This window comes from Argiope bruennichi, chromosome 11 (assembly GCF_947563725.1).
Source record: "Argiope bruennichi chromosome 11, qqArgBrue1.1, whole genome shotgun sequence".
Classification (NCBI taxonomy): domain Eukaryota; kingdom Metazoa; phylum Arthropoda; class Arachnida; order Araneae; family Araneidae; genus Argiope; species Argiope bruennichi.
The window spans coordinates 59,228,322-59,251,385 of NC_079161.1; positions in this window are offsets into that span (position 1 = coordinate 59,228,322).

The following is a 23,064-nucleotide window of genomic DNA, read 5'->3' on the forward strand; positions in this document are numbered from 1 at the left end:
TTTGCATATGGGTTTTACAATAATTTTTTATTTGCTATTTAAATATTCAGATCATATTTCTATTGAACAAAAATATTATTCTGCAGAAAATGCTAGAAGAAATATATCTTTTCGAAAATAACAATAAATTAAAATATTTTAATACATGTGCGAATATATTTCTACAGAGCATTGAGTACTGAAATAAATACATATTTGTCGAAATGTGAATCCAGCCAGTTCTTCTATCTTTAGTATTGTTTTATTATTTTTATCATTAATGTAAATAATTATTCTTTTCATTCATTTCATTATTTATATCATTAACATTATTATCATGAATAAAAATGATAATTTTTTAAACATTTTATTACATATATGCATAAATCTATTTTTACAGAATATTTATTATCTTAGTAAACAATCATTCTTTGAAACGTGAAATCCAACGAATCATTTCATCATTTTAATTATTTTCTTTCGTTTCATTATGATTAACATCATCATCATCATTTTTATATTTAGATTCTGAAGAAAGACTTGTTTTAAAAAATAATACTGCATCCCACATAAAAATTCATTTCACGCTTCTATGGACACAAATATTCTGCATAGAACGCAAGAAGAAATTCGAATAACAATAGTCGAAGTTTCTTTTAAAAAATTTTAATTTATGTACGTGTACAGTTGCTCAAACAATTGAGAATACACCTTACTTTTACTTGATAAATCCGACTTTTAATATATATATAACGCATTACCGAGAAATGCATAACAGATAGTTTAATTTAGAGTAAAAATAAAGAACAATGAACAAAAAACTTCTAAACTGAAAAATTTCAGAAGCATTTTAAATAAACATATCCAGATTTTTGCCTCAAAAAATTGAGAATACACCAAAGAAATTTTTGTAATATCTCGTTACAAAGTGAGTGCCAATATATTAGTTGCATGGCTTTTTGCTTTTATAATGACCATTAAACGTCGTGGTCCAGATTCGACCAATCTTTGGTGGTATCTGAAGATATTTTACCAGATCCTTCTTCTAACACTTGTTTTAAATGGATTTTATGGAATTGTGGTGATGTGCATAACTTCTGTTTACGATGAAAAATACTTTACATTTTGACATTATGTGCCATATGTTTGGGGTCGTTGTCCTGCTGGAAAATTAATTTCCATCTTAACTCAAACATTTAGCACTTTTCTTTAGATTGCTGCAAAGTATATCCAAGTAAACCATATCGTTTATAATGCCGTCTATAAAGATTAAATTCCCTACCCTGGATGAAGCCATTGCAACCTCAAATCATGACGGAGTCTCCATCACATTTAACTGTAGGACGTAAGTTTTTTGGGTTCAAAGCGGTATTGGGCTGTCTCCATACGGTGCGAAAAATGTTGAATAGACTTTAATCACTAAATATAACTTTCTTCCAAAAATTATTAGCCTTCAATTGATTGTTTTTGCAAACTCTAAATGCTTTTTCTGATTTTGGAAGCTAATGACCAGTTTCTTTCTAGCAACTCGACTTTTATATTCAGCTTATCTATTTACATTTCTCACAGTTTCAGAACTTACATTTCTGCCTCTGATTTGAGATGTTTCTGCTGCAAATTCGATTGCACTTACTTATCTATCTTAATTTCTTTCAAAATTTCCTTTTTTTGCGACATTACTCAAAATAAGTTTCCTTCCACTTCAATCAATGCATCATTTTTAAATTTTACAATACTTTTGGCCCAAGATGGCGCTACTTAAAAACAAGAGACGCACCCTTGGCTTAAAATCACTGACTTTTAAAGTCAGTGGGCTTGTCTATGACAAGTGACATTAGAAAAAACGCCAACAAAATTTTCAATGATTTTCTAGACACAAGTGTGGCTCCTACCAATAATTTCAACTATATGATGATATTTCCATTTACTTAAAAAATAATTTTAATACGAATTTCCGTATATCAATACAGGTTTCTTTTTGAAGAGCCATTTTCCAATTAATTGTTTAGATTTAAATTCATCTGACAAATATAATCACACAAAAATGATGATTGAAAATGTTTAAGATAAGATTATGCAAAATTAGAATTAAGTATGAAAATATTTAAGAAAAGATTATGCAAAATTAGAATTAAGTAGCAGTCAAGTAGACGATATTTAAGGGTAGTTAAAAATCTGCAAACATCATCTGTGTTCTCATTTTTGGTGAGATAAAACTCTGCATTCGTTTATTTAAATTGTTTCTGAAACTTTTCAATTTTGAAGATTTTTGTTGATTGTTCTGTAAATTAAACCACTTTTTATTAAAAATAAAAACATGTTTGCACTTCCCGGTAATATGTTATTTATATTGAAAGACGGATTAATCAAGTAAAAGTAAGGTGTACTCTCAATTGTTTGACCTACTATATGTCCATTTCTTAAGAACATGCCGTACCCAAATAAATGCTCATTCTTTGAAAAGAGCAATCCAATTTCATCATCATTGTTATTAATCATTATTAATTTCCTTCGTTTCATTATTACTGTCAACATCATGTATATATTTTGCTTCTGAAAAAAGACTCATTTTAGAAAATAATTCTGCATCCTACATAAACATTCGATTTCTGCTCTGATGGAACGCAAATATTCTGCATAAAACGCAAGAAGAAATCCGAACAACAATAATCCAAGTTTCTTTAACAAAATTTTAATACATGTACGCATATATCCATTTCAACAGAACATATCTTATCCAAATAAATACTCATTCATCGAAACGTGAAATCCAACCAGTTCTTTTACCATTATTATTATTATTCTTTCCTTTTTACAGAAGTCGGAATCGTCTGCGCTCGAAGCTTCAATGCAAAGCGCCTGCCTATGCTAGGAAACTAAACAAATGAAAAGAATTCGAAAATGAAAGAACAGGACAGCGGGAGCGGATTGTTAGGGCTGCAAAACGATAACCCAGTTCGGAAGTTCGTGAGTCCTTTGATATGGCGTCTCTTCTCATGTTTCGTTATCTCGAAAAAAGACGAAGACACCGAAAGAAAAAAAAAATTATACTATAAAAGGACTGCACGTCAGTATTACGTAACATTCTTTTTTTTATTATTATTATTTGAGTCTTGCTGTAAGGAAATTGTAGCAAAGTGGTTCAAGAAATTGGAATGTTCCTTTTTCGTCGAATGGATATTTTTATGCAAATGTTCTACGTTTCATAATTTTCTCTCTGAATTTTTAAAAATAATTTTCTAATAAGATAAGGTATTCAGTGACATTAAATACTTGCATTAAAACGATGTAATATACTAGTTTTTGGAAAAATTCGAAAACATATTAAAATATTATATGTTATCAGCCTTTGGCGACCAGCTGTCTCCCTGGGATTAACGCTCACTATTTAATAAATATTTTTTTTAAATTAATAAATAAATATAATTTAATAAATAATTTTTTAAATAAATATTTTTTTTTCTAACTTGATCTTAATGACTTCTTCAACAAATCATTTTTAAACTTCAATAATCATATAGCAAAACATTTTTAATCTTCATTTATATTCACGTCGTTGTTATTGCTTATCCATCTTGCATTGAACACTAATTCAAAGAAATCGGTGAGAGAGGAGGGCGATAGCTTCGGTCTAAATCTTAATTCGGCCTAAGTCTTCTTACTCAGTAGTATACACAACTACATATTCTTCTTTCGCATAATACATATGAAACGGTATTAGTGCGGGCACACACACGTACACATGCACAATTCACACTTACATACACACATTAACACACTCACACAGATTTACTCTCTCTCACGCACACATGCACTCACTCTTTCATAATAAGCATTTTCTCTCTCACTCTTACGTACGCACACTCTCTCTTAAACACACATACATACGCTTACGCATACACATATACATTCATATATGCTTATATACAATATACACATATACATTCATGCACATACACATTCTTATATATTTATATACAATATACACATATACATTCATACATATACATACATTCGTATACATTCATATGCATATCTCTCTCTATATATACATACTCATACACATACATACATATATACACACATACGCAGATACAAATATACATATATACGCAGATGCAAATATATATATATACGAATACGAAAATATATGCACATACACACATACGCATACACAAACATACATGTGTGGTGGTAACATCATAAGCCAGATAACAACTTCCGGAGAAGAGTGTGCACTTTTGTCTAGTGGCTATGTTACTCGGCTATGAACCCTAACGTTGCGAGTTCGAACCTCAACCCGCACACATGTATATACGCGTACATACACACACGCACAGACACATACATATATATATATATATGTAATAATTTTGGTTTGCAGAATACAGGTTTAAAGACGTCGAAGAGCCATGTTGTATTTTTAAATTAATTTTAATAGCCATTTCGTGAAAGCATAATTATTTACAAGAAGGCGCAGTACGGCACAGAAGCAGAAGTAAGAAAGAAGCAAAAAGGGACGAACAAATGATCACTAGTCTTATATAACGTAGGATTTCCGGCGATGCACCAATTCAATACACTTGGTTATCTTTGACACCTTTTCATGGGCACCTAAGGAATCACTTTCATTTGAGACGTAGTACTGAAGGCGCATTATTTTTACAGAGGACTTAATTAAACCGAAAGTGGAATTGGATCACGAAATAAGAGAATATTTTTAGAATGAAGTTACTATAGGCTAAATTAAGATAAAATCTTAGAAATTAATTAAATTGAAATTAGAATTAAAATATCATTATATATATATTATATATATATATATATATATATATATATATATATATATATATATATATATATATATATATATATATATATATATATATATATATATATATATATATATATATAATGATATACACAGGCTCATTCTTTTTTCTTTTGAGATTTCATACACATGCTGTAATATAAGATGTTTTCTTTTTGTTAATAAACGTAGTCTACAGGTATCGTATCGTTTCTTTGTGAGTAAAAGATTAATAATAGCTATCGCAGAAAACAAAATTGTTTGTTTCTTTGTCCAGCTTCATATTGGGATTAGCATTCAACGCATATAATTTCAGGAGCCATCCTATTATATTGTACTTTGTATTCATTCTCCTTTTTAATCTAATATCTGTGATTTTTCCTAAAATTTGAACTGTTAATGGAAATGCTAAATTAAACGTAAAAACAAAAACAGTACAAAGTTTAATTAAAATAAGAATATGGTAATAGTGTAGGAATAAGAATAACAAAACTTTCAAAATTGTGTTGGGATCGGTTCGTATTTTAACTAATACCCCAAAAATGTTTTATCTATGTATTTAAAATATCTGGCAAAATGAGAGAACCAGTTACCCAGCTTCAGTCATTGTACCATTACGCAAATTTTTACTTCATATTAAAGCTTATGAACCCTGGATAAGTGACTGATGATCAACTATTTGCCATCCTTCCATATTTGAGGGAAATCTCAAAACCGGTACCGATTTTACTTATTTTTTTTAAACTGATAACATCTAAATGCATTGCCAATGATCGCCTTCCCCTCCCTCCTCTGTCCATTTTCGAGAGAGATAGCAAAATAAAACTTAAATACAGTGTTCAGCTGCAAGAAATGAACTGATTTCGCCATATTGCTTGAGTAGGTAGCCAGTCAGAATGCTCAATGTTTATTAACATGACTAATTTAAAATATTATTTCCATTTTGCGTGATATTAAGTACTTCATCACAATTGATTGATATTAATAAATTAATGTTATTAATACGGTGGGTGAACAGCTGGTCACCGAAAGCGATTATTTTATAGTTAAAATGTAAATCATTTACCAACAAATCTGAAGTAAACATTAAATCCAAATGAAGATGGAAGAAAAAGAAAATAAAAATATAAAAATATTGATGGTATCAGAATTGTTTCGGAAATAATCAAATTATGAACTTTTTAAAAAAAGATATTGAATATATCTTTGAAATATAAAATTAGAAATGATTGTTCAAAAGTTAAAAACTTACAAAATTTCACTAGTAGCATGTTTTTCAGAAAATAAGTAAGATATTAACACAATAAATAAACAAACATCCTGAAAGGAAGCAATCTTATGCCACAACTTTAATAGTAGTAAAAATATGTGATTGAATTATTTGGCGAAAAATTTAATGTTATTGATTGATTTGATGAAAAATATCAAAATATTAATGGTATCAATGTTTCGAAAATAATCACATTATGAAATCGAAAAAAAGATTTATTATTTCTGAAAAAAAAATTAGAAACAATTATTCAAAAGTTAAAAAAAAAAAAAAACTACGAAATTTCACTAATAATATGTTTTTTATAAAATAAGAAAGGTATTAACAGATAAATATACAAAAGTCCAGAAAGTAAGCAATCTTGTACCAAAATTTTAAAAATAGTAACAAGATGCACTTGAATGATTTGTTTAAACATTGATATTGGATTTGAATTCAATTACAACAATGAAAAGAATTGTTACAAATAATAAAGTTAAAAATTTGTTGAAAAAAATAACATTATATCAACTTGTAATATTTCACAAGTAATTTTCTGAAATTAAAGATGATGCAAAAATCGTTTCCGTAGGTAATAAGTTCTGAAGTGCTTACTAATTAATTGAAATTTATAAAAATTCAATCTATCTTAAAAACACATTTCCATCTTCCACAGTATGTTTGTGCCAAATTTAGAAACTCAGAATGTTTAGCTTTTAGGTTTAACATTTTTGCCTTGTAAAGAGGCCAAAAGACATTCACTTTTATTATAAGAAAAAAAGAATTTGCTATATTTTGGATCGTAAAAACACAAGTTCATTAAATCTTTCTAAAATTTAAGAACACTAACACAAAACGATAAAAATTTTCTAGAAGGCAAATGTTACTTCAAGATTATGAAATTCCAAAGAAGTCCAAAATGGACATCTAAGATTTAAACCGCTATATTTTTAAACTTTTATTCTAAAACCGCATTAAGTATAAAGATCCATTAAAAACGACAGAGAATTGCTATTCTCCCATCCTTAACTCAAGCAAACCTCCATCAGGATTTACAGCCACTATCACGAAAACAAAATCATAAACAAAGTCTTGAATCCTATCCAATTTAATCAGCACAACACGCAAATATAACGCTCCTTAAATCATAACAAAGAAAAATAATAGCCCTGCCTTCCAAAACGAAATAAAGCTCATTATAAAGATCTCATGCAAATTTCTCGAAGAATTCCACGAAAAGCAAGCTTTATCCCAGTGTTTCCCTGAAGAAACAGCTCGATGGAAACCATTTCCGGAATACCATTTTCCCGGGTTTCCCATCGTTCCCTGTTCCACGAAAACGAATAAAGTTCTTCCTCTTGGAGCAGCTGAATCCTTGATTTTGTTTCCTTCAATGAGATCATTTTCACCAGGAGTGGCTTATCTCTAAGAGGTTTCCTCTATTTCTTCTTTTCTTTTTATTCTTTTTTTTCTCTAGGTTTCTTCCATTCTTGGATTCGTCTGCTTCTTTGTTTTATTGTTGTTGTTGTATTTGCTTCTTCCAATTCGAGAGCCTGAGGTTTCGGATCTTTTAGTGGATTGAAAAGTTTTAAAATAAGAGGTAATGGAACATGTTTTTTTTTCGTCTTTGCAAATTTAATTTCTTTTATTTCTCTTTTTTTATTTATTTATTTTATTTTTTTTAGAATTTGATATTCCTTAAAAAACAGCTCATGAAATTGCTTTGCAATTCGAAGAAACAAAATAAAGCCAAGAATTGATACAAATGATCTTTAAAATATAGAAGGCAATTTATTTTTGCTTTCAGTTTCCTTAGAAGAGTGATTAAAGGATCATTCCATGAAGAAACTGAAAGATTTCTTTTCAAAATAAATTAACTGAAGATAAAATATAAATAATAACTTGATTTTGCAAAATTATAAATAATGAAATAAAGTATATAAAAAGGATTTACTAGTTAGAAACCTATATTGTAAAAAAAACCAGTTTAGTTTTTAGCTTAGAGTTTTTTTCTTTGTTAGGCTTTTATTCTGTAGTCTGCCATTGTATGTTCATATCTATATTCATTTTAGCTATTTTAAGGAATTGAATTTTTAAATATATTTTTTTGTTTAGTGTAATTATATTACGCCTCGGTTCGAAGTAATACGAGGGGGTATATTTTGAAATTGGAGGATTTAGAATTTTTGTTTTTTAATACATCCTTTTGGTCTTTGATATTCATGTAGAACAGCTAATGGAATTGCTTTGGTATTACTAAAAGCAAAAGAAGCTAGAAAATAATATAAATAATTTTCATACAGCAGACGATAATTTATTTTTCATTTTCAAACCTTAATCCGCTGACTAAATCAGTTATTGAGAATAGCATAAAAACTTCGTATCAAAACAAGTTATTTCTAGTGAAACGAAATAATACATTTTCCATATTTCGAAATTCATAAAAAATTATTTTCGCATTTCAAGAATAACCAAAACAAGCAGATGAAACGAATTTAGAAAGGTTTTATAGCATTGAATACAAAATATAAATGTTTGCGAATTGAACACAAAATATAATGATTTGTTTTTACAAAAGTAGTTTTATATTCAAAATTTTCATAACAAAACTCATTATAAAAAAATTTAGGTCATTGCATACCAAAATTCGATTTCTTTGGCCTTCATTCAACAAACAGATTATTTATTATTTTTTTCCTAATTTAGTAAATGCTGAAGTTCCAGAATTTTTTTAGAGGATTAAAATGTTTTAAAATAAGGGTTTATGGAATGCTTTTTTTTAAAAATTCAGATTTACTTTTACTTTATATGCTTATTTTTTAATTTCATATATAATTTCTTCCTCTAGCATTTTTATATTTTTTAGAAACAGTCTTGGAATGGTTTTAACAATTTTAAAAACAAAATAAGCAGAGAATCAATACGAATAGTTTTTAAATGCCGACGATGATAATTTATATTAGATTTAAATGTCCTTAATGGAGTAATTAAAAGAAAAATGAAAATTTCCTTCAATTTTGAATTGTTCACTTCTTTTTAAAAATACACACTGAGCAATGCACAAAGAAATAAACTAATTGAAACAGATTACTGTTTTAAAGAATCTGATCTTCAAATCACATTAGAAGCTGGAAATTCATTATCAAAAATTACTTAATTTCTTTCCAACAGAAATTTTTTTAAAGAATTTATTCTAGTGTTTCTTTCTATTTCCAATTTTTTTGTTTTGCTTGCATCTGAAGAAATTAAAATTCAAAATAATTCAGATTTAGATTTAATGAAAAAAGATTTTGTTTGTTCATCGACTTTTTGTAAATTTAATCTTTTTTATTTTAGATTTGTGTTTTTTTGTAAAGCATTATAAAATTACTTTGTTACTAGTAACTTTTTATTTGAAAGTAAAATAAATTGAAATTCTTGCAAATGGAATTCATAATGCATATGAATATTTATATTTTAAATTTCATTTTAAAAAGCTTAAAAAAAGCCTGAAAAAAAGGTTAAATTTTTTTCTTTGTTGAAAATAGGAGAACTGCATTCAAAGAAAATTGTATATTAACATGATTTCAACAATTAGTACAAACTCTGGATTACGTACAAACAATTAGTACAAAAAATAATTGAATACAAAATCAACGATTAAAAGTTAAAAATAATTTTAAGCAAAAAAAAAAAAAAAAAAAAAAAAAAATCTCAACAGAATCTAAAGTCTATTTAGTCACAGGATCAGATAGTTTTTCAAAGTTATAAAGTAACGATTTTTTTTCTTTTGAATTACAAAGCAATGTATTATAAAATTTGCAAAAGATAATAATAATATTATATTTAATAGTATAATATTTTGTTGGAATAACGTTTCAAAGTTTAAACGATATTTGATTATAATTTGAATAAATTCTAACACAAGGCCTTCGTAAATGCAATAAAAGAACAAAATTGGATTATTCATATTATTGCTAAAGTCGTTGTGGTTCGGTGCCTCTAGGCAGCTGCCTACTTAGCCTGTTTAATAATCCGGTCCCACCAGGTCTGCCTATTAGTGCATATTCGAAAGCGATAACTCATTAGCGCAACATGCTAGAGAGGTAAAATTTGTCATATGTTCGTGACACAGAGAATGCTGATTTTTATTGAATTCTTAACTCAATTATTCTAAGGCAGACTAAAATGAAAATTCGTTTATTTTCAATTTATGATGGAGTTAAATACAAAACACTTTATATATGTTTAACGATGAATATATTTCTCTCCTTTATTTATTTATTTTTTAGACTCAAAGGTATCTAAAATGTAGAAATTCAACCAACTCTTAAGGTCAAATGATTTAACTTACAGAATTCTTTTTTCCTTCTTTCTTTCAGTTCCTTATAAGAGAGAAAAAAAAGCATTAGGAGCTCACAAATTCTGGAATCAGTATAGCACTACTTGTCACATCAATATTAAATTAACAGAAAAGTTTTTTGAACCCTTCTAAAAAAAAAAAAATGAAGATAAAAAAATTCACCATACATTCTGACCTATAGCGGATTGCAGGTATTGTTCGATCAGAAAAAAAGATTGTAGAGCATTAAAAAAAAAGCATCACTTTTGTAATTTTTTTTTATTATAAAAGATCAAAGGTCAGCCGTATCTCACTAAAAAGCGTTTGGGGTTGCACTGTTCAAGAGTTTGCTCAAGGTTGCCACATAATAGTATAATCCTCAATTTATTCGGGAATCGCGCCATTTATTTTTAATTTTTTTGAATTTAAATGTGTTGATTTTTTTTCCTTTATGATCTGCTATCTGTTAAGATTTTAACAGAGATAAATTTACTTATATAATTTGTTTGAAGATATAAAATTTTATCTACATTATATTTTCTTAAAATCATAGGAAAAATGAATATCCATTATGAAAATAGTTTTTAACTAATTTAATAAAAGCGCTTTTTTAAACTCTTTAAACGCTTTTTTATACCCTTGTATTTAAATACGATATCCTATTTTTTCGAAATATTTTTCTCTGCATTTTGTCATCATTTCGGGATTCAATAATAATAATTTGTAATAATATAAATATTATTGAACTTTAAAATCCTTTTTCCCCAAACCTCCAACAGATGTCCCCACTTGTCCGAAGTCAAAATGTAGTTAAATCATTCAATTATGCAATAATTAAGTTTATGAAAATATTAAATTAATGCATTGTCTACAAGAATACGTAAGCACAAAACATTTCAAAATTTCAGCGCAACAAAAATTGAGCGAAACATTTATTCTAACATTCCATCTTAAAAACAATAAAAATAATATAAAATAGATATTTGTAATAATTAAAATTTAAAAAAACTTTATGCTTTAAAATTTAAAGCATTTTCTGTGTACCAGAAGGTAGATTTTTTTTATTAAATTTTTTTGGCATTTCATATTTTGATTTTAATTTAATTATTATTAATATTATGGGACATTGATATCATTTTTTCAGCTTCTTTATCAAGTTACTTTATGCCTACAAATTAAAAAAATATTATTAAAATGGTTGTCCGGTTTGTAATGAAGTAGTAGGAATATTAAATTAAAACTTTGAAATCCGAAATGCAGAATTACAGAAACGTTTTGAAATATTATTTATCAGCAAATGAGTAGAAAAGCGATTATAAAATTTATTTAGAAATAAAGAAAATCAATTTAAAAAAATTAAATTCAGGCAGACAAATATAAAAAAATAAATATATTATAGCAGACATTCGAGAAAATTAGTTTTAAATGCGTTGATTTAAAAGCAAAAAAAAAAAAAAAAAAAGGAATTCACTGGGGAAAAAGACGCATCAATGTTCATAAGAGAAAAGAATTTATAGTTTCAAAGAAGAAGAAAATTCAAAAGAATCCAAGATTCATAGCTTTTATTGATAGCAGGAGAAATTGTTTCAAACATTCCTGACGCGAAACTATTTGAATTTTATCCTCTGAATAAACGTCCTCGACCAATTAATTTGGAGATCAATAATTGAATTTGCGATCATTGGGTTAATGGTTTTGGAAATTAAGACTTCGAATAAACCATTTCCTGATTTAATAGTTTATGTAGATGCAATTATAGCAGTAAACTATCCTAATTTGGAAGTTTAGAAGCTTTTTAAAAGAATGCTTAATGTTAAAATGCTTTTTAATGGCTCTGATAAATATTATAAGACTTAATTTTAAAATGTTTTCTTCCTTTCTTATCATTAACGATTTGTTATTAATTTAAATTATTATTTAGTTAATATTTCTTTTCATTTAGCTATATCATTATATTATATCATTTTCATTGCCCCTTCAAGGCAATTTTATGTAAAAAGTTGTTTTTTTAAGTAAAAAAAAAAAAAAAATCAACTTAATATAATATTATTAAAAATACACTGAGAGTTGAGCTAATATTTATTTAAACTATTAAACTATTATTATGTGAGCACGAATTGATTACATGAGAATTGAAAAAAAGAATTCAGTTTAATTTATGTTGTATTTTTCGATTTGTTCATGCATTTCTTGAAAGAAATAGGAACTACTTTAATTATCTTTATTAATAATAGTGGATTGGACCGATGTTTGTTATGCAGATGATGTTTTAAGAACTGGTTACAAATATCGCATTAAACATTTTATTAAACATAGCATATCATTTTATAACATAATAGATATTTTCACCTAATCTGATTGATTATACAATGTTTGTTCAGGTACTTTTTTTTTAAATTTACGATAAATGTGGGGTTTTAAATAATTTAATAAAGCTAAAATTATTTATTGAAAGTCAGAAAAGAAATAAAAAATAGCGTAAAATAAAACACGAAGAATTTTTTATTATTATTTTACAACATCCAAATGCACTTTTGCATTTAGAAATTTTTTCCTCAATTAAAAAAAGAAAATGTCAAGAAAAGAATAAAATTTCAATCTTGTTGATAGAAAATTGTTCATTTCGGTTTTACTGACATGAAAATAATTTTTTTATGCAAAATACTGTTAGTTCTCATACACACCGCTTCTCATGATCAACAGATTAAATATTCGTTAAATTTAGAACGAGTAAAAAAATAATACATCATTCATTTACATTTTTATTTCATGCAAGTTTTTGCCATTTTTTTAAATAAATTAACACTATTTTATATTTAATATTAAATAATTATTTCATATTATCATTTCAGAAAAAAAAAAAAAAACTTTTACTTCTTCAAAATTGTTTGGCACAGTATTTAGTTGCTTTTATTAATTTCTTTAAGCGCATATATGAAGCACTGTCTGTGTAATTGGATCACCTCAAGTGGGATATTCTAAGAATTGTGAGATCTTGGCATTTTGCCAGTTCTGACATCATATCATAACGCCACTGGCAGGAGCACCTCGCTAACTTCATGATCCGATGAAATTTTCTGTCACTTCAGTGTACATCACATATGAATGTCAGAGATGTTGAGCATATGGCGCTAGAATGAGAAAAAAAAAACACTTATAGCTTCGACAAAAAAATTGCCAATACTTATCTAAGAGCCTTACCGTAACCCAAGTGCCTTATTTTGAATCAAAACGCGCATTGGGGCTCTATTTGCGCCAGAAACTACCGATGGCGAAAATAAATAAATAAATCAATAAAAGTAAAATCTACCAATAAAAAAGCTGGGTCGCGTCTAAGAACTTACAGTAAAGTTCACGTGCTTTACATCACGAGGCACTTAAATGCTCAGTTCTTTTTTTTTTCTTCCAGCTGTGCCCTCTTGGCAAGGTTGGGCAGATGTTCTTTAAACTAAACATCGGGGCGCAAAGATGGGGAACACTTTTTTCACGCCCACATTTCGAGCGTGACCAGAAAAACGTTCAAAAATGCGAGAGGGAGTGCACAGAATACTCTTACAGAAAAAAATGAAAATATCTCAAATTTCGTTGGGTCTAAAATTTGCATAGGGTCTGCGCATATAACTTGGTGTTTGGCGATCACATTCATGCATAAAAACACGCACAAATTTGTTATCACTATCAATTATAAGCAATATTTTTTTTTAAATATGTGGATACTTCTTATTGAAAAATGTTTTAAATTATTCCTTTTATTGAAAATCAAATGTTATATTTTAACATTCGGTTACTTTATACGCATGCAGTGTAAAATGATTTGAAATATTATTATGGTTATTATTTTTTTCAAAATAAACCGTAAAACTGGTTTCCATTTAGATAAGTGATAATTATTTATCCTATCTAGTATTTCAAATAGATCTTTATAAACAACAAATTATTTACTTAAATATTTCATTTTGTCTAATTTTTAAAACAGCGAAGAAGATCAATTATTCATTTTGAACTTGTTTCCATTGATTTATTCGATCTAGAATTTAATTACAATTTTTATACCGAATTCACAAATCAAATTTTATTTTAGCAAAATTTTTCAAATCTGAATATTGTGTTTACGCTTAGACGGATAGACAGAATGAAAAGATTTAAAGCTTGTGGCCTAAAATTTAAAACAGTGGTTTAAAATTTGATGTAAAAGTATACTCCAAAAAAGATAAGATTTAATAAAGTATTTGGTCTAACGTTTGAAACAATGGTTTAAAATTTATGTATGGTGTAAAAGTATATTCCAAAATTGAGCCAAAAAGTTTTTGGGATTTTGAGATATTGAGTTCACAATTACACAAATTTTGTTGGAAATTAAATGGCAATCTATAATTTTGCTGTAAGATTTCAGGTACTTATATTTTGGTAGGTCATTTTTATGTTCATTCATAAACGCATTTTAGAATTTCCTCTTCCAGGCTCAGACAAAACTAAAATGTGATTTAAAAAAATAAAAGCAGATTAGTTTTTAGAAAACAATACTTCCCTTTTTTTGTAGGAGAAAGCAAGAAATAATCTTGCCAACTTACGGCATTCATCAAGGAAAATTTTGGAAATCGTCGAACTTTAGACAAAGAATCCAACTGATTCTATATTTTCATTCAAAGGTCACGCACACAAGTGACCTTTTCATTCCAAGACTACGAAGTCCTGATTTTGAGATGCAAGAGTTGTACCAACAAAGCAAAGAAAAATCTGCTTGTATTGCACCTGTAGCGTATGCAATGAAAAGTTCCAGATAAGTATCCTTTCAAAAGAAAAAAGGATTGTGACTCATAATAGTACTCAAAAAGTTACATCTGCTTTTTAAAAGAATATGTTTTTGATATCTTCAGTTGAGTTTCACCTGCTCTAAGGGATATATATCAACAGTAAGCGAATGAATTTCCAAAAATTCTCACAGAGAACATTGATATGAAATCATACAGTTAAAACAGCTGTTTAAAATTCCTGGTTTACTTTGTTTTTTATGACGTTTCCATTTTCATAATACATGGCATCTTTAAATTTGGCGAAATAATTTAAATGCTTATGAATTTATAAGAACATATTGAAGCTATTTAAGTTCATTTAATGCAATCATATATCAGCCAAACCGTAAAATTTTATTGTAGCGAGGTTGATGTAACCTCTCAAAAGATTGATTATATAGTAGAAAAAGTAATAATTAAATAATAAGAATCTATTTTACAATAGATACTTATTATTTAATAATTACTTTTATTTATTTTAATAATATTATTAGGTCAATTTTTATTTATAATGTCGTATTCCTAAAAATTCTTATTGATATTTTGTTGTTAGATACTACTGTATTTTAGAATTCGTCCAATAAAATTTTGATAACTTTCCATATCATTGTAAAATTGCTTAGGAAAGCACCAGAATTTTTTAAATGTAGCTTTTTTATAAAAGTAAATAAGCATTTGTAAGAAAAAAAAAGAGAGAGAGAGAGAAATTAAAACATTCAAAGAAGATTCGATCACATGCCCGAAGAATCATGGATTTGATTTATGTTGTTAATAGACTTACACTTATATTAATAACTTGTTAATAATATTAATGTATTGTTTAGTTATTGACAGTCGTAAACAACTAAAAAATATTTTTATCCAATTCGTATCCATGGATTTAAGAGCTGACTCAAAAATTGAAAAATACCAAGACACATTTATTTTGAAAAAAAAAAAAAATTGGAATATCAGAGTTGATGTAATGTCTTAAAAATTTATTGCTATACTTACTGTATGTCATTGAATTCGTGTTAAAAAATGATCTTAAATATTCTCTACTACTTTATTATTAAAAATATGTTTTCTGTTTGAAAAAAAAAAAAAAACGCATCTTGATTAGATATTTTTAAGGTGACCACCAAGTTTTAATTTGATGTAATTTGACTAATATAATTCATTGCTTTAACTTTAGTTATAAAAGAATAATATTATAAATTCCGAGTCTATTCTTTAAAAAAATATATATATGCTTTCATCAATTGCAAAACTTTATTTTGTTAATAAAACATGAATTCCAAAAATTAACCACAAATATATTAAGATTTATTTTTATTTGCTAATATGGTGCATGGCTTTGAACTCATGTGGGAATAAATAAATAATAATAATAATAATAATAAAAAGGTGGTAATAAATAATAATAACAATAAAAAGAATGATTCAGCAAACATTTTTTTCTGAGATCAAGACCTGCAATTCATTATTTTATTCACGCCTTAAAATTAACAGTGAAGAGTATAATTAATATTCTCTTTCAGCAACAGTTCCCCTCCCACTTAAAAGCACTCCCAGTGTAAAACCCCTCCCTTGAGGGGCAGGAAATTACCAGAGGTGAAATTGTTCACACTCCACCGTCATGAGTAATTCGTGGCATGTAGCGAGGGATATTACACAGGTAAATGAAATCGTGCAACTGTCTGTTGCGCTTGGATGTGTCAGTACGGAGTCTTCTTCATTTACACCGCGCGTTTCTCAACTACTCTTCGTTTACACTTTCTAAACTGCTCTTTCTTAACTGCAGTGCTGATTACCGGATGTAGTAAGGATGATTGCTACGTCGTTTCTACAGCCACGAAAATTACTGTGGAGTAAAATTCAGATATAATCTCAAAACAACTCAAATTTTTAATATAATACACATAAGAATATGCATATGCATATAAAGTTAAAAGATTCTTTCTAAAAGTAGAAAAAATTATGCATTTTATTAAAATAAATTTGTTAAAATTTTTTTTCACTTCATGGTATCGACAAAACTGCTTTATAAACTGCTCTTTCTTAACTTTATTGCTGATTAATGTAGTAAGTAGTATTAAATAGTAGCTGATTAACGTAGTAGTAATTGTATTAATGTAGTAAGGATGGTTGCTATTTCGTTTCTATAGCCCTAAAAAATTAATTTGCAATAAAATTCAGATATAATCTCAAAACAACTCAAAATATTAATACAATACCCATAAAAATACGCAACTGCATATAATTTAAAAATATTCTTCCAAAAAGCAGTTTAAAGTTTATAGATTTTATTAAAAGAAATTTGATTAAAATTATTTTACACTTCACGATATTTTACAAATACGATTTTTATCTCATTTATATTGTTTTTATGATTTTTAAACTTTTTATAAAATACTTTTAAAATTTGGCTTGCTTCTATGAGGGAGCGTTTAAATTTCTTATGTACAGACACGTGCACGCACTCAAGCGTATACACAAAACTTAGTTTCCACAAATTCAAAAAAATTATTTGTTGCTAAAAATTAAACTAATAATTTATAAATGATATTAATTATAATGAAATAACTATGAAGTAATTAATTAATAAATTTATGTACATAATGTTAAATTACGTTCTTTATTTATTATGCTGTTATCATTTAAGCGGCATGATAAGGCTAATAATGTTAATTTGTGAAATAATAATGTTTGTCGTTCAACTGATGACATCTTTTCATTATTAAAAGCAGATGGTTCCTTGATACCAGATGTTATTGCGTTATGAAATAGTAAATAAAAGAATCAATATTCAGAAGTGGGGTTAATATTTTTTATCCTTTTTTCTGGATGAGAAATATTTATATTCTCAAATGCCAAACAATTTGAGAGATATAACCATATTAGTTTAAACACTGAAATGCACCGCTTATTTTTAGACACTGAGAAAAAATAATGTATCAAAATAAATATTGGATTGAATTATATAAATATATCTAATGAATAATATGTATGTCTGAAGAATTTTAGCTCGTATCTTTTATTAAAACATCCATGCATTTGAATTTGAATTTCTGATTATAAGATTTGATGAAGACTAAAATACAAGAATTCGAAGCAAAGCTGCTTTTGATCGAAAGCAAATTAAAGTGATATTAGAACTTGAAACAATAAGTTTTGAGAAATGTAGAGATTAAGTTCAGTACACAGAGCAGTGTGATTCATTTAATCTGTTCTTTCTTCTTAATTTGTTGCAAATAATCCTAAAAATTCAAAATAATAATTTTTTGTTTCCATTTTGTAGTTTTGTTTATTGTTTTATATAATATGTTTTGTTGATATTCATCTAAAATGTTCTTTTTTTGTTATCTGAAACAAACTTTATAAAAACTCAAAATGTTAGAATCAATGTCTCACTCATTTTATGATGTTCCAAAGTTTTAAAATTCTGCGTATTTGTATATTTTCGATGAAAATACCTCTATTTTAATATTTTCAGAATTGCTATCCAATAATTATCTGTTAATTGATGAATGAAATTAATTTTTAAGTCCTTCTGATAGTTCTTTTAGGTAATTAGTTTAAACTTAATTAAATGTTACTTTATACCAACTGATATAATGATACCAGAATATTTATAATATTGAAATTAAAATTGAACTAAAAAAGTATAAAGCACTGGCAATGAAAAATTTCTAGATTTTAATTATTGGTAAAGATTTTCTAAACACTTTATTTGTAAAAAATCACCCTATAAATTTATATGCGAAGTAGTTTAATTTTGGAACTATTTTTGCAGCCTAAAAACTTACAGAAGCAATTTTTATGTCATTGAAATTTGGAAAAATCGAATCTAAAATTTGGTGTACTAAACCTTTAAAGTACAAAGATTTAAGTTATTTTAGCAAGATGTAAAAATAAATCAACTGGAGAATTTCTTTATAAGAATTTACCAAATTTTTCAATGAAGATAAGGTAAAAAATTTTGACGATTTGCAACAAACTGAATTATGATATATTATATTTCAAAATGATACATAGTCCGAATTCCATTTGAAAAATGTTTCCGCTTTACTTTTTCAGTCATAAATTCTGAAGAATTTCGTTAGTTTGAAAACTTATCATTTGTACAAATATTGTTTATTATTTATTTTACAATAACTCAAAATGCAACTTACGGAATCTCTATAAAATGAATATAAAAAAATTCATGGTATGATAAATCGTTTACCAATAACTATACTAAATATCCGATATTTTTTAATTCAAACTTTATTCATGCATTTCTGTGATAAAATAAACTATGAATAATAAATTGTTCTAAAACATGCATTTATTTTATCGGAATGTTTCTTGAAAATATTTCACACAGTAACAATTTGATTTGTGGAATTTGGACGATTTTTATTATAATAAATATTCAAACGATTTTTAATATCGTTAATATTCAACCGATTTTTAATATTGTTAATATTCAAACGATTTTTAATATCGTTAAATAAAATTATTTTTATGTAAGAAAGAATAGTGATAAGTTCAACGATAATAAAGGGTTTCATTAAAATTAATATTCTGTATCTTCTGACTGAAATTTAAAGAAATTTGTTAGTAAAAATTATTATTTACTTGCTGGTACCCAGCACGTTGCTGCCGCAGAAGAAATAATGTTGGAAATATCTTTTGAAATTTGAAATAACTATCTTTTTTAATTAGCAATGATACAAAGAGTGATATTTATTTTCTTGTCGATAATGAGTACATTCATTGAAATTGAATGATGTATAAAGGAGATAATATTTATTGTGTTTTTTTTTACTTTAGATATAATACCTATAATCTTCGCACAATTGCAAGCAATGAGTTGGCAAACTTTTATCGCAATCGGATGAATAGTACGGCAGCGCTTAAAATACGAACAAACAAAAATTCTTTTTTATATATTAGATTAATTAATAAGTTATTACTTTTCCATTGAATTATTTTTTTAATTTATCGAGATTATTGCAAAATTGCAGAGTTTATATATGCTCGAATAGAAAAAAAGACAGAGGCCAAACAGGGGGAATTTTTCTGAAATTATCTACAAATCTACAACAGTAATAGTAAATTTATATGTTAAGTACGATTCATTTTAATTGCTTCGCTTATTGAGCTGAGCTGATGTATGCAAAAACAAACAGACTTTCATCCAACACTTTATCATAATATATCATTCTGGTGCAAAGGCTATATGATGAATTTCATTCATGAGGCTATTTGTATTAAGTTCACTAATTGACATAATCAAAAAAAATTATTCTTTTTGCGATACAATAGCAGAACAAATACATTTTTATACTGCGTTTGCGCTGTAGCAGAAATTCGAAATTATAGTACTTCTAAATTCTTCGGACTAAAATTAAAAACTTTATTTTTCATATTCAAGGAGATAAGAAAAGTAAAGATTCACCAAAATATAGAAATAGAATATTCTGAGAATTACGATACTTTCTCTGAGTATACATTGTATTCTAAGAAATAAAATCAAATGTTCATGCCATTCACAGATAAAATTGATCTTCAACAATATTTTAAACTGAAGATATTGATTGAAAAACACATACTTCTGATATTTTGGACGTAATCATCGTAATGGAAACATAAATCATTGTTCGCTCCAAATTTTTAGGACTAAAACTAAAAACTTTATTTTTCATGTTCAAGGTGACTAGAAACGTAAACATTCATCAAAATATAGAAATAGAATATTCTGAGAATTACGATACTTTCTCCGTGTGTACCTTCTATTCTACAAAATAAAATCAAATGTTTACGGCAATCACAGATAAAATTGATCTTCAACAATACACAAGCGTCAGTTTCAAGAAAATTTGAAACTGAAGATATTGATTGAAAAACACATACTCCTAACATTTTGGAGGTCATTTGTGTAATGGAAACATACATCATTATTCTAATCAAATAAAACCAATACTTATAAATAATTCATGAAGAAAGGGCTATATATTATACGTCTCTTCAATGGCATGTGTATTTTGGTCTCGATACCGATTAAATGAATCGATTCTGGCAATCCATGATAACAAAAAGACAAGTGATGTTTCTCTAAGAGTTAATGCACCTTTTAGGTAATTGTTTAATGGGTTTCAGTTAATTACTTGATTGTTTAATCAATGAATTGTTCGCGATGTTTCATTATCCAAAGAAAACAATACGGTGGACTACATGAAAGAGCTTTTACAGATTTTACAATTTGCAATTAACAGCTGTAACATAAATAGTGTTGAAATCCGATTAGAAGTTTAGCAGAAAAAAAGAAGGCTATTTCGAGAAGCTTTTGTGGGAATATATATTATGTATAATGTCGAACAATGGAACTGAATTGGAAATCGGATAATGATGGATTGGATTTGTATGTGAATGGAAATGGATGCTGAAAGGAGATGGAATTCGAATTCACTTAAAATAACTTCGATCATTAATCATTACTTATTTCGGATTTAAAAATAAGCAACTTATTGAAATAGCTTATATTTTAGTTACTTTGTATCTCATTAAAAGATTACTTATAAGTATTGGATTTATTTTAAATTCACTTTGGTATCGAATGGCATCGCGTATGTGTAGACTCTGTCTATGAGCTAATGATCAAATTATTTTGCGGAAATTATCATTAAAACTATCAGAACGACTTAAATCGAATGTTTTAAACTGTAAGGTCGGTTTCAAACAAACTTTATGTGGATTGCTGACATCAGATAAAAAGAAAATCTCATCCTTACTTAAACCAGCGGGAATATTTTTCCCAAAACGTTCTCTGTAATAAATGTTTTTGTGTATTATTAATTGTATGCCTATGGTGAATAGTATTCATCAAAGCGATTGAGTGTAATCTTTGGCGATTAATCGCTAGGATACTGTTAATATAGAAGTCTCAGAAAATCAGTTGGACGTTTCGGACGCCCTTTTTTGGACCAATTAAAATAAAATAAAAAAATTGTTATAGATATTATTAAATTAATTATAGTTACAAATTACATATCATATATTTTAGTCATTGTGTTTATGAGCTATCGCTTTTATATTCGTGTCAAAGTACAGATGGTCAATTCTTTGATGGATTTGACTCATATCTAAGTTTTGAATGTCAAATTTGTGGGTCAAATTCTATCTATTTATTTCTTTTCATTTTGTAGTAATCATGTTAACGTATTTTCGGACAGCCTGACAGAAAGATTTTTCTTGAACAGATTTCGTTCAAAATTTGACTAAAATCTATAAATTCTAATTAAAGATTAAGTACCAAGTATCATTCGTCTAGCTCAAAGCGTTTCTGATTTATCGTGTTCAAAGACAGATAGACACAATTTCAATATAATAATAATAATAATTTTAAATTTAAATTTTTAATTTTTTTTTAAACTTAGGGAGGTTTGAATCATGCAGATATGCCAAAATCTTGAGTTCCAATTTTTGGACGATTACAATACTTTCTCTTTGTATCCTTCATATACGAGGAACTATAAATGAAGTGTTTTTGTCGGCGAGTGTCAACACAAAAAAGGGCAGACTGAAAGATATGGAGCTAGTAAATTCGTTTAAAATGTTATTTAAGATGTGAAAATAGGCAATATGAATCTAGTTTTATGAAATCTTAGTTCAAGCTTTAATTAATTAAAAAATTAATATACTTTTTGACATTTTGAGCTAAAGTGTAAGAAATTATAATGACAAAAATTTTATTTTTATACCATCTTAAAATTTACAAATTCTTCTTTTCAAAGTTATCGATTTAAACAAAACCAAATTTACACCTATCAAAACAACGCCTTTTCAGTCAAGAAGAAAAACAAAAATCCATTTACTCTATATTTTAATTATAATAAAATAATTTAACCCCAAAATGGCGATAAGAATTTATCAAATATCTACTGCA